The sequence below is a fragment of the Leopardus geoffroyi genome, chromosome D3 (genome assembly GCF_018350155.1).
Source record: "Leopardus geoffroyi isolate Oge1 chromosome D3, O.geoffroyi_Oge1_pat1.0, whole genome shotgun sequence".
In the NCBI taxonomy this organism is placed as follows: domain Eukaryota; kingdom Metazoa; phylum Chordata; class Mammalia; order Carnivora; family Felidae; genus Leopardus; species Leopardus geoffroyi.
The window spans coordinates 67,491,997-67,505,325 of record NC_059339.1 but is presented as its reverse complement, the minus strand read 5'-3'; the positions used below and the strand labels follow the sequence as shown (position 1 = coordinate 67,505,325).

Genomic DNA, 13,329 nt, shown 5'->3' with positions numbered 1-13,329 from the left:
AGTATATGGTTTCTGTCCCTGGTTGCCCCAATCAATTAGAATTGCTCAGAGATGTACACACAAAGTTGAAGTCCCAGCGGGCACCGTATGCCAGGACACGAAAGATCCTCTAGAACCCAGGGGCCTTTCTGTCCAGAGAACTAATGTCCTAAAGCACCAGGCCCAAAGCTACTAGATGGGTGGTGCTCCTATGAGCCTTAATGGATTGGTTCCCATAAATGGAGCCATTGAAGAGTAAAGACACCAGCTTTGCAAGCTCCCTGGAAAGCCCATGTCCTGGGCAGAGTTTCCAGATGGAGGAGGGCAGTTGAGGTCTGAGGGCATTATCACCCGGGGAAATGACAGGGCAGAAATGACCCACAGTGACCATCCAATTATGCCTAATCACATATCCATATATTGGGGTTCTGATTCAGACTTTGATATATTTTCATACTGAATTACTTACACATTGCTGCGTAAGACCATAGCCCCCCAAAACTTGAGCGGCTTAACATAACAAGCATTTATTACAGCACACAGCTTCTGAGGGTCAGGAATCTAAAAGCAATTTAGCTGGATGGTTGTAGCTCAGGGTCTCTCATAAGGTTGCTGTCAGGATGTCTGACCTCCTGGTCCATTGGAGAGCATCTTGGAGATGGGCCACTACACGTACTTTATTATTATTATTATTTTGCCAAGGTGATGTTGTCATGCATGCTTTATTCACAGCAAATTTTAGTGGGCAACACTCTTTACCCAGAATTCAAGTTTTCCGACCCTTAATCTAACAGTGTGGGCTGACCAACAGATCCAAATGTAGAATTTGGAGTTTGCTGTCTAAAAAAATTAGAAGTATTTCCATGTCTTAAATATTGCAATATGGATATTTTAATTGCTTTGGTGTTAGGAGGAAGAATTTTTTTCGTAAATCTGAAATAATATTTTAAGTACATTCTTGAGCCCAGGGAGTGAACTGCTTACTTCTTGCTTGATCATGGTGGATGTTGACTGGGACCCTCTCTTGCCTTGTGCACTTGGGTGTACCTGCTCCTCAGATCAGCTCTGTCCTCTCATTTAGTTTTTCCAGGAGACAGAGCACAAGCCACCAGCCCATTAAGATAACTTTGGAACCACTTAAGATGGGCTATTTCAAAAGGTACCAAATTCCCTGATCTTATAACTGAACCATTTAACTAGATCATCCTGTAAAGAGAAAGTGCGTTAAAAATACCAGTTAATTACTTTTTTTTAATTCCCAAGGCACAAATAAGTCCTAGTTAACTGTCTTTGCACATTTATATATTTAGACATCAGGATGTGACTATATAGCAGTCAAAGAGCCAGCAGGCACTTAGGTAGAGGACAACCGATTCTAAGTAATGGCCTGGCTGCCACTTGCTGTTGGTAGGTTATATTGAAAGACCCTGGGAAGAAAACCCTAGAAACCAAGGCCTTGTTAGCAATTCTTTTCTGGAGAACACACATCCACCTTCATTAGAAGTGTCAACATTAAGAAATATTAACACCTTGATGTGCCGGGTGAATAGAATCCAACTCAGGACCACTGCTACACCAGGCGACATAATTTGACCTGCAGAGCTTCGAATCAGTATAAACCAGGGGGTGATGGTATTCTCTTGAAGTGTCGAGATTATTGAATGCACTTTGGGTTTACTGAAAGATTTGTTTATGCCTTCCTGGGTCCTCAACAAACGCCAGCCTTCTCCCAGAGTTATAGGTTTTCTAAATTGGAAGAGACTTCAGTGAACTTACTTGTTCAAAAATGATCTGGACCCCCTAGGTGTGCTCCTTGTTCAGAGTACCTCCGTGGGCACACGTGGGTACAGCTTCATTGCCCTCTGCCTGTTAGAGCAGACTACAAGCTGCACGAAGTGATGAGACCAGGGTGGACACAGTCTGGGACGCCATGGCCAATGGCAGCCGTAACACACAACGTAAGGGGAAGCATCCCAACCAACTGAACCAGCCTTTGTTTTCTTCATTTTACAGAAAATGGAGAGTGCCAGTATGGGAGAAGTAGGAAATTATTAGAGGACTATGTAGCCCACGTGGAGTGAAAACTATCTCCGTTTTTTTTTTTTTTTTTTTTTTTTTTTGCAGCTAAGGGCTGGAGGGTTGATGAGGTTTGGGAATGTTTCCTAGTCATCTGTGAAGTTAGAGGCAGAGCCAGACTTGAGCCTTCCTCCCCTGCCCTGGGTCGTGCTGTTTCCTACTGCCCCACAGTCTGAAACTGTCCGTGGTTATTCTCTACACAGGGCAGGAAAGGGGGGCTTCATTTCCTGAGTGAGGGACCTATGCCTTAGGCATTAATGACTTGTCTAGGGACACCCATGTGATGGTTATCTAATCTTTTAAAGAATCGTGTTCTAGTTTCAAAGGTGAAGTCGAGAGCTGGTTCTTTCCTTCCAGCTAAGTGAGACCTTACACAGAGAGCGTTGGCACACTAGATGGGAGGAAAAGCAAGTTTTGGTGCTTTTCCCTAAAACCCTACTGCTCTTGCAGAGGAGAGCGAGGGAATGTCAGGATGGGGTTCAGATCTGGCTGGAGCCAGATGGACCCTCATAATCTACATATCCTTACAAATTAATTAAGTGGTAATCTAATGTCTGTATGCTTGAATTTTCTCATCTGGAAAACAGGGCCGGTAACAGAACTCATTCCATAAAGGTGTCGAGAGGGTGAAATGAGTTAATACATACAAACGGCTTTAATACAGCGCTTGGCACAGAGTTAAGTGTTAGGTTGTCCAACTTGATATATTTACGTGACATTTGGAGGCCAGGGCAAGGCGTCACTTGGCCAAGAGGAGAGTTAAGAATTATAGCTTTTAGTTTTCTATGCGGGATACGGTCAGCTTTTTACTTCTCACTATCAGGCAGAAAAGGAGGTGCGGATTAATTGTGAGCCAAGTGCCCAGGGTTTAAACATCTCAGTACAAGGGACAGAAAGTGAAGAAATAAGCAGAATCAGCAGCCCTCTAGTTGCCACTTGAATTCAAATTCAATTCAAGACAATTGGCTTGAATTTGGCCAATGAATTGAGCCTTTGATGACATTGGACTTTGGTCCAGACCTGATTTGTTCATTTTAGCCACTCTGACTGGCATGAGGTGGTATCTCAGTGTGGTTTTGATTTGTGTTTCCCTGACTGTTTCTATTTCTCCACCAGTTTTTACTTCTCTGTACATCAACGTGACTATCTGTCAAATCTATACTTAGTTCAGTTTAGCAAACATTTGCTGCGAGATGTTGTGTGTTTGGACACGTTGCCGTAAGACTTGGTGACGTGGACGAAGGACAGGAGCTGGAAAGACAGCCTTCTTAGCCTCCTCCTCATCCGCTTCCCCTCCATCTATACTCCATACTTTGTTCTTCTTTAGCGAAACTCTTCAGAAGTCTTCTCTTTACTTCTGCCTCCAATTTCTCCTTCCTTTCTCACTTGAACTTGCCCCATTTATTTAATTTATTTATTTTTGTTGACATTTATTTTTGGGGAGAGCGCAAGTGGGGGAGGGACAGAGAGAGGCGGACAGAGGATCTGAAGCAGGCTCTGAGCTGACAAGCTGACAAGAATGAGCCGGACGTGGGGCTCGAACTCACGAACCGCGAGATCATGACCTGAGTCCAAGTCAGATGCTCAGCCCCCTGAGCCACCCAGGTGTCCTGAACTTGCCCTATTTAAGCTTTCACCTCCTCCTCTCCACTGAGATGGTTCTTGTCATCCTATTCCAGATCTAATAGCCCATACTCAGTCCCAGTTTATTTTTATTTTTTTTTCAACGTTTATTTATTTTTGGGGCAGAGAGAGACAGAGCATGAACGGGGGAGGGGCAGAGAGAGAGGGAGACACAGAATCGGAAACAGGTGCCAGGCTCTGAGCCATCAGCCCAGAGCCCGACGCGGGGCTCGAACTCACAGACCGAGAGATTGTGACCTGGCTGAAGTCGGACGCTTAACCGACTGCGCCACCCAGGCGCCCCTCCACTTGGATGTTTAATAAGCATTTCAAACATCCCATTGTCCCACTGATCTCCTAATCCCCAAGCCTGCCATTTTTGGTAACTGACACCTCCCTCCCAGTGGCTCGGGTCAAAAACCTTTCGATTTTTTTCCTCATTCTTCTCTTTCTTTCGTACGCCACATTCATCAGTGATTGTGTTTACCTTTGCCTGAAAATTACTTCGAGAACACGAGTTCTTCTTCCCACCTCCACTGCCACCCCCAAGCCATTGCCATCCCTTGCTTAGAATATTGCAGTCGCCTCCTTTTCATCGGTCTCTACTTCCGTCCTTGTGCCTCTTTCATTAGCCCTTGACGTACAAGCCTATTAAAGTCAGATCATGTCACTCCGCGACTCCACCCTCTCCCCCATTACGACTTCCATGCCAGAGTCCAAGCCCAGGTCCTTATGGTGGTCAGCTGAATAATACTCCATGGTATGGACACGGCACAGTTTGTTCGTTCACTTGTCTACTGATGGGTGCTTGGATTGTTTCCACCTTTTGGAACGAATGATGCCGCCATAAACATCGGCATGCCGGTGTCTGTTCAAGTCCCCGTTTTCGATCCGTGCGGGTATATACCTGGGCGTGGAATTGTTGGCTCATACGGTAATTCCATGCTTGACTTTTTGAGGAACTTCCAAACTCTTTTCCACGGCAGCTGCACCCTTGTGCACCCCCACCAACGGTGCACAAGCTTCCCGATTTCTTCACGTCCTTGCCAACACGTGTTATCTTTTGCTTTTTGGAGAGTAACTGCCTCTTGTTTTCCCTTGAGGGAGTCAACCATCCTCCGGCCTTGGTGCCTTGCTCTTCCTGTTCCTTTTCCTTGGAATATTCTCCCACCAATATGCGTGGCTTGCTCCCCCATCTCCTTTAAGTCTTTGCTCAAAGGCCTTCATTATTAAAATTTCGCCTCCGTTACCAGAGTGCCCTAGCCACTTTCCCCTGCTGTAATGTTTTTTTCCAGGCCCGGAAAGTTACAGCTTGCTAACTTACAGGATAATTTACTATTCCTATGCTATCTGCCCTCCCCCACGTTTGTCATTGCTCTACCCCAGTGCCGAGAACAGTGCCTGATTCTTAAAGGAACTACTGCAAGAAATAACTGTGAAATTAATGAGTGATGTCAGAGCTGCGTCACCGTAAAGGGCGAGCTGGACTAAGCTAGGCGGAGAGGGAGGGGGAAGGGAGAGGTTTTCCGTGTTGAGGGAACACATGGGTTGCTATGGATCGGGCCTGCTTAATGTCATGGATGAGGGTCTTCTCGAGGCAGAGACCCCATAGCTGCGGAACACATCACTGGATTTTCTTTGCTCACTGTCCGTTAACACCTGTTTCCCCTGCAAGCACCGCAATTTGCTTACAGGCTGACGAGCGACCACTAGAGTCTGCTGAGTTACGGCGATGTGGATGTCAACAGCCCAGCATCCCCCAGCAGTCGCGTGAGAGGAGAAAGTCTACCATCTGTGCCTGGATACAGGCGTATACGATTGTCATCTCGACCCTACTGTTGCTACAGTTATTTCAGTACTAAGTGCGGGAACTTCGAGCTCAAGGCTCTTACATGGTGCCGCTGCCTCCTGCTGCTACAGAGGGCTGGAAAGTCCCCTCCCCGTCTCGGTCAGCAATGGGATTTGCCCCGGACCACGGTGGTGCCTGCTCCGTGCCGTCCCCGTGCTCCCTCAGGGAACCTAGAGCATCAGAGGAGATGCATGAAATCATGAGAATTTGCATCACGGTTGGAGTAAATTGAGGGGAGCTGGCGACAAGTGCTGGGAAGTGTCCTCCTCTCTCTGACACCCTTCGCTTCCAGCTCCGCCAGGCGGCAGCTGGCTCGGGGACTCGGTCAGACTGCAAGGTAAGTAGGAAAAGAGGAAGAAAGGGAGGCGAAACAGATCTTTCTGGTCTGTTTTCTAAGTCCAAACCCTCCTGGAGGGGCTTTCTGGGCTCTAAAGGTGCTATGTGGGCTTCTGTAGATGGAGAAGGAACATTTCCTATGGTGTCCCAAAGGCAGCCCTCTTCTTGGCCCCCAACTTGCCCCGGGCATCAGAGAACATGGATGGGAGCATAGAAGCAAATCTGAGTGAGTTATTCTGCAGCAACTCACAGCCACCCCTACTTCTGGCCTGACCCATTTTCTCCAACTACAATGTGGCTCTAACAATCCCTGCTCGGCTCTCCATCTTGCCTAGAGGCTACTAGAGTTCATTAGATTAAAAAAAAAAATCTATAAACTACTTTGAGCACCTTGGAGGTAAGTGCTCTATAAGTACAATGTAATAATAATAATGCTACAATAATTACCTTGATTAATTTATGCATAAGACAAAAAAAGATTCTTAATTAAGAGACATTCCAACAGCGTGAACACAGGCCCCATATATTGGAAAGTAATACCACCAGCAGGGATTCTAACTCTGGGCCAGAATGACAAGGATAATGAGCCACTCACCCTCACTCTGAGCGTCCTCTGCGTGTTTTGGGTTCTTGGTGACAACTATAGGCTCTGTGGCCAGCAGACTGGAAAGGCAGAAGATGAAAGAAAGGAGTTTGGGTGTTAAAATTACGTAAGACACAAGCTAACTTAACCTCATCGCACTGCAAGTAATTAAAAACCAAAGGTAAGCTAGTCAGTGGCATCAGTAAAATTCATGTTTTTCTTTAAATGTAGTCAAGATTTATGGATCGCCTGTTGACTGGCCCTCCCTTCCCTAGATGGCAGCTGACATCTGTCCTATGACTCTCTCTCCTCTTCTAGTGTAACTTTCTGCAGTCTTCAAGGCCCTGTTGGGTGACAGAAGAATTGATTCTAGCTAAAGTGTTAATGGCTAACAACAGCAGTGTTTCCCCTGGGTACTTACTCGGCATTTGAACTGAAGTTTTCAATGTTTTTATTTGTAGAAACGACTAGACATTATGACCCTCGACTTAGGCTGCTGGAGATAAAAGCGTTAGAGCATGGAGTTCATGGCATCCTTCAAATTATAGGGCCAAGCCATTTGGCACATGAGGCCATTCTACAGGTGGTGTTAGAGGCTGAGAGATAGGATGGGCCTACAGCTTTCTATCAGCAGACCACATTAGCCCGTGGTTCATGCTTGCCCCTCGTGTTTTCACAGCAAGTCTGTGAAATGGATCTTGATTTCAGAACCAGATCTTGATTTCAGAATCAAATCCCCCCAAATATCTGCTCCAGGTCCTGTCTTTGATCTACTGACATCGTTACCTTGTGCTCACTCTCAGCTGGGAACCGTACCACTGCCTATGAATTATCCCGGCCAGCGTGGAAGCTTATCATGAGACAAGCCCGCCCAGGTATGGCTGGTTTTCTGCAGTGCGGTGTGGTGGAAAGAGCCATCTACAAGTTGCATCTTTGTAACCTGAGTTTTATCTGCACGACTCAGAGAAGACAGCTAAAGGAACCCTTTGGTAATAACCCTCGTGTTCTCATGCCTGTCCAGTCTGGAATAGTTACAAAAAATATATTGTGCTTTAACCCATACCCGCAGTTTTAGGCATAGTCATTCATACGTGCTGTCGAAATTCTCAGGTACGCAGCGAGGATGGAAAAGCACACGAATTAACACCCGGGTGTGCAAGAGCCAGGCCCAGAGTCTGCTGGTGTGGAACATACGCCGGGCGGAGAAGGCACCATGGCCTGGGAACCAAGACATCTGGACTCGTGTCCCACCTCTGACACTGACTGAGCCCTCTCTGGGCCTCTGCCAAATAAAAGGGCAGCATGATCAATTTCTAGGTCTTAGTTCCCATTCTGACGTTATAGGACTCCATGCATATCGTGTACCCCAAATGGCCCTCATCCACACGAGATGTATGACCCTGCCTGAGGCAGTTTGCACGGAATAGAAATCAAAACCGTAAGCCACAGAGCGCAAGTTCCAATGGTAGGATTTCCAGTGTTATCATTATGGGAAGAATGGGGACAATGTTGAGGACTGAGGGCGAGGTCTGCCAGGTCACAGGTGGTGCTCGATCTACACAAGGTCAAGGTGTTCAATCTGGGCCCATGGGTACCAGCAAGCCCCCGGCACCCGGCTTGGGCTCCAGGTATAAACTTAGGGGGTCTGTGGGCTCACTGTGGGCTGACTATTTAGTTTTAATGCCCAAAACCAATTTTAAATAAAATAAAGGAACCCCCTAAATATTCTATATGGGGCTTTCTTTTTTTTAGAGGGACATTTCAAGACTAGTTTCACACAGGTTTAGCCGAAAGGGAAATTAAACTCTACATTTAAATGGGAGATTACGCACAAAGGAGTCCATTACTTTCAATATTTCTCAGCAGGAGGGCTCAGAGTTATTTAAATAAGTTTAGATATTAAACCTAAAGTAGCCATTAAAGCAATGTGGGTTTGTTTGTCTGTTTTTTTTTTTTCCCCCAGAAATCTTTTTTTCCAGCTGACTGAAAAAATCCATTGCTTAACCAATGGAGGATATTTTAATGCATTAAAAAAAAAAATCCAGGGACTTTTTAATATAGCACTTCCTTTGAATTTTTAAGTACCATCTTACGGTAAGTGTCATCCTTTGGACAGATTAACCAAAGCGCATTCCCTTCCCCGCCCCCACCCTGGGCAGAACAGCGCTAATATAAACACCGACATTAAACCATATTGGCTATGGAAGAGGCTTTGATTGTCATTGAGATTATTTTAAAAGTTATTTAGGCCCCCCTGTTCCATCTCTGCAAACCACTGAGAAAACGTTGCGCCGGGTTTCTCTTTGCGACATTTCTTTGGGGATTCATAAATATTGATTGTACCGTAAAAAAATTGATGGAATCTTGAAACAGACTGCAGTTGAGGCAGCTGGGGAATTTACTCAATTTTTCTCAATCGCTGCAGTCTATAAAAAGAGGAGATTTTGCAAATTGTTTCTCACCTTGTCTTTTTAGTATTTAATAGCTCTCAATTCTATAGCCTTCTGAACCATGCGCTGGGCATGTTTTCTATCAAAACAGAATCAGGCCTATTCAATGGGAATTAAAAGGTGGGAGCCGGTTATGAGTGGGTTAAACTCTGCCCTGTCCTCCACCTTCTCTCTTTCTCCCCTCCTGGCACCTTCTCTCAGTTTTCTGTGTCCTGCTGCTTTGGTCATAGCCCTGCACCTATCCCACAGATGCCCACATTGTGCCCTGGATTATCCCTTCTCCTCCTGTCCCAGGGCCATGATGGAAATGAAGTCAAAGAAGCGAATGTCAGAGGCTCGCTGCGGTCCTGCCTTTCACCACTCTTGGTAGCTATTAAACCACACTCCTAGCAAGATAACCCTGCTCTCTCTTTATACAGCAGAACTCTTCACCATCCTGGCATCCTGCCCTCCATCTGGCTCCAAACTACCTCTTTAATCTTATTCTCACCACTGTCCTTCTGGAACCCTAGTGTCTTTGGTCCCCTCGTTGTCTGTCCCTCAAAACAACTACTACAGGCTTATACTTTTCCATCATTCCTGGAATGTTCTCCTTACCTTCCTTCTGTGGCGGGCAGAATAATGTCATCCCGACCCTCTGCCCCCGTGTCTACGTTCTAATTCCCAGAACCTGTGAGTCTGTTCAGTTATGTGGTAAAGGGAAACTAGGGTTGCTAATCAGCTGACCTTAAGATAGAGGGATTATCCTGCATTATCCCTTGGGGCCCCGTGTAATCACACGGATCTTTAAAAAAAGTGGCAGGGGGAATTGGAAGGAGGCATCCGAGAGATGGCAGCGTGAGAAAGAGCCCCAACATGGCTGGCTTTGGAGGATGGGGCCATGAGCCAAGGAAGGCAGGTGGCCTTTATAAGCTAGAAAGGACGCCATAAAAGGCAAGGAAACAGAGTCTCCCATGGAACCTCTAGAAAGAACTGGTCCTGGAAGCACCTTGATTTTACCCAGGGAGACCTGTGCTGAAATTCTGACCTGCAGAACTGAAAGATAAGATATTTGTGCTGTTTGAAGCCACTAAGTTTGTGGTAATCACCCTTAACCACACCTGCCAAGTCCATTTAGCCACATAGGGTAACATTCACAGGTTCCAGGGATTAGGGTGATTCTAATCTTTGGGGGTGATTATCCAGCCTGCCACGCTGGATAACAAGAGGTGGCTCTGCCAGCCCCTGGACGAGAACCTAAGGATAGGGAGGGGATAAGCCCAGTCAATTGACATTGAAATTATTGTTGGGTTCAATGTTGGGATTTCTCATGGGAGGCATAGGACATGGCATTGATCTCATTGATCTTGAATTAATCATCCATGGAAGCAAGTAGAAACCCCTTTTGTCTTAGCCATTGAATTATTTTTTCTCTTGTTACACTTTGCCATCTGAGGTCCAGTGACTTGTCCAAGATTATACACGGCCGGTGAATTTATAAATCACACGTGGCACCTGAATGGGCCTGAGATGAACCCTCCTTGGAGGGATCTGTAGGCTCGGATGCTCTAAATGAGGGGAGCCAGTCCTTGATGACAATCCCCTCTCTACTCCACAAGACACAAAGCATGAAAACATCAACGCATCATGTATCAAATGTATATTATGTGAGGAGCCCTGGGCTGGAGCCCCTGCCCTCAAGGAGCTTCCAGGCTGATAAGTAGTTGGGAGCTGTCCACGGAGAGTTTCAATACCAACCATACGATATTAAGTAGTCTGAAAGTGTTGAGGAGAGAGGGCATCCATGCGGGATGTGGATGGTCTCATGGTGGTGGTAGGGCTGGTAAGGGAAATGACGGGTAGCTAGAAAGGGGTGGAGTGGCTTGGAAGGATACCCCAGGCAGGAAGAGCAGAATAATAAGCAAAGAAGCAGAGTAGAAAATCTCATGCCTATGAGGGAAGCCATGAGAAGTGCAGTCCAGGGATAAGAAGGTAGGGTTTCAGGTTTCTGGATTTTCCTTAATCATGGCCGCCAAGACCTAGCTCAGGTGTGGTGGCCTGTTTACTTGTTTTTATTTATTTATTTATTTATTTGAAGTTTATTTATTTATTTTGAGAGCGGGGGAAAGCAGGGAAGGGGCAGAGAAAGAGGGAGAAAGAGAGAGTCGACACAGGACTCGAACTCAAGAACTGTGAGATCGTGACCTCAACGAAAATGAACGGTTGGACACTTAACCTACGGAGCCCCTCAGGCACGTGGGGGCTCATTTCTGAAACCAGCTCTTCTCCTAGGCCCCTGACACTCAGTCTCCAACTCGACTGAAATAGCTCTGTTACCTCTAAGGCATTCCTGGACTAATGCCACCCCCGTGAGCTCCGGGGAAAGCTGGCCAGGACAGAGGACAGATTCCAGACCCACCCTTGTCTGGGCCGCGGCATCTGGCAGGATCCAGGAGGGCATCGTGACAGGGATGAAGGAGACAAGGCCTCACCCCATCTGTCCTGCAGAGCTGGTGCAACAGGGAGTTTGGGTTATGAGTTTACCTGAGAGAGAAACATGCCATGAGATGGAGTCCCCCAGATTTCCCCCCAAAGCTCCACTGGTTTCTGTGGTCCCCGCCAGTGGCCTTTCATTGATGCAAACCCCCGTTCCCAGACTCCCCTCGCTGCAAAATCAGCTCACCTCCAAATTTCCTTCCTATCCAGAAGCTCAGCCCCTCCGGAGTCCGCTTCTCCACAGACCTCCACCGCCTTCAGAGGAGAGTGATTTCCCTGCTTCTCTGGCCCGTCTACTTGTTCTTGGTGGGGATGCTGGCCTGCCTCAAGCTACTGTATCCCGCCAGGAAGCAGAAACCTCTCCATCTTCGCTTCTGAAGGATGTATGCATTGTAGGAATTTTCTGTTGGCAGCTGTTCTCTTCAGGCCCTTGGATACATTATTCCCTGTCTTCTGGCCTCCGAGATTTCTGTCGAGAAGTTGGCTCTAAGTCAGCTATGAGTCTTACTCCTGCTCTTCGAAGATAATGTTTCTCTTTTTTTCTCTCGCTGCTTTAAAGTTTTCCTCTGCTCTCGTACTCTAGTTGCAGTGAAGTTAATTTTGTCACCGTGTCCCAAATGGCCTCCGTGCCCTTCTCTGTATTCCCCATCCTTTCGTCTTTCCATGCTGTGTCCTGACCCGCCACCGGGCCGTCATGCCTCGCCTGGTTCACTTTCTCGTGGCCCCTCAGGTGGATGCCAGCTAGTTAATCCCCTGCGCCGCTCTTTCTGCCTCACGGCTTGCTCGCCTCTCTCCTGTTCCTCCACCCACTGGGCCTCGCGGGCATTGTCACACCAAATCTGACCATGTCGCTCCTGAGCTTAACATATCAAGTGATTTCCCATTTCTTATGGGCAGGTGACCCCCCCCCACCACCCGCCCCGGCTTCTTAACAGGAGACTTGGGCCTTTGCACATCTCCAGGCTGATTTCATGTTATTTTCTGCCCTTAACCTTGTGCTCTAAGAACCTGATCAGTTTCAAATTCTCCCATGCCCCTGAACACACACACACACACACACACACACACCCCTCCAAATTGCTCCTCCACCTAATGCCTCTGTTAATGCTGCTCCTTCTCTCCGGAAAGCTCTTCTGTCCCCTTTTGTCTAATGAAGCCACATTGAATCTTTGGGCCGTAGTCCTTATCCTCATCTCTGCCTCTTCCCCAGACCCCCCCACCTGCTGCTCCCATAATACACTTTGCATATTGCTATCCCTGCACTGACCACAAACAACCAAGTTCATCTTCCTCTCTAGATTGCAAGTTTCTTGAGCAACTGTATCTTGTTAATCTTTAGATCCCCGGCGCCCAACACCTTGCCTGAGACGTAGAAGGTAACCCAGTGAATGTTTGAATGATTGACAAATTATTACATAAAATTTGTATGAAAATTCCCTAAGTTTTCACATCCTGGCATGAATCAATAATGTTAGCCCTATTCTAGGTGTGGAAGACTATAGACCAAGGTCCTCATCGCCGACAGCACAGAAAATGAAGGTGAAGGTCCAAAGATCTCTGAAGCAGTAAATCTCTCTGACCCGACCTACACTGACTGACTTCACTCTTCTCCCTCTTAACTCTTGCAATCGGTCCTTAACACATGATCCAGGCTTTGATAATCTGCTGCCTTCTACTCTCTAATGAGAATGCAGGTGGAAAAACCAATGGACTGAGTGTTTGCCATTACCTTTCCTATCCGTTCAGTTCAACACTGTGGGCGTATGAATTGATGGTGTAGAAATTAGTCACTAGAAAAGTCTGTTTGACTAAATATCACTGCCCAGATGGTGGTCTCCATGGGGCGGAGCCTGAGACGTTGCCACAACACCTCCCTGGGGAGGGACTCGGGTTGGGGATTGACAGGATGCAGCCAATGGGAAAAGGTGGTGTCCACAGCGATAGGCCAGCCTGCACCA

General features: G+C 46.9%; 1 long non-coding RNA gene across 2 annotated transcripts in view; it reads left to right on the top strand.

Annotated features, from left to right (window-relative positions):
• The window catches only part of LOC123587763, a 44,583-nt gene extending 35,686 nt beyond the window's left edge, over positions 1-8,897 (top strand). Inside the window, exons 2-4 of one of the 2 annotated variants that reach the window (XR_006707504.1) lie at positions 5,354-5,864; positions 7,250-7,435; positions 7,557-8,897. This is a non-coding gene — a long non-coding RNA (uncharacterized LOC123587763). The remainder of the gene's footprint in view (positions 1-5,353; positions 5,865-7,249; positions 7,436-7,556) is intronic. The other variant, XR_006707505.1, reaches the window with a different exon arrangement.
• The last annotated feature ends 4,432 nt before the right edge of the window (positions 8,898-13,329 follow it).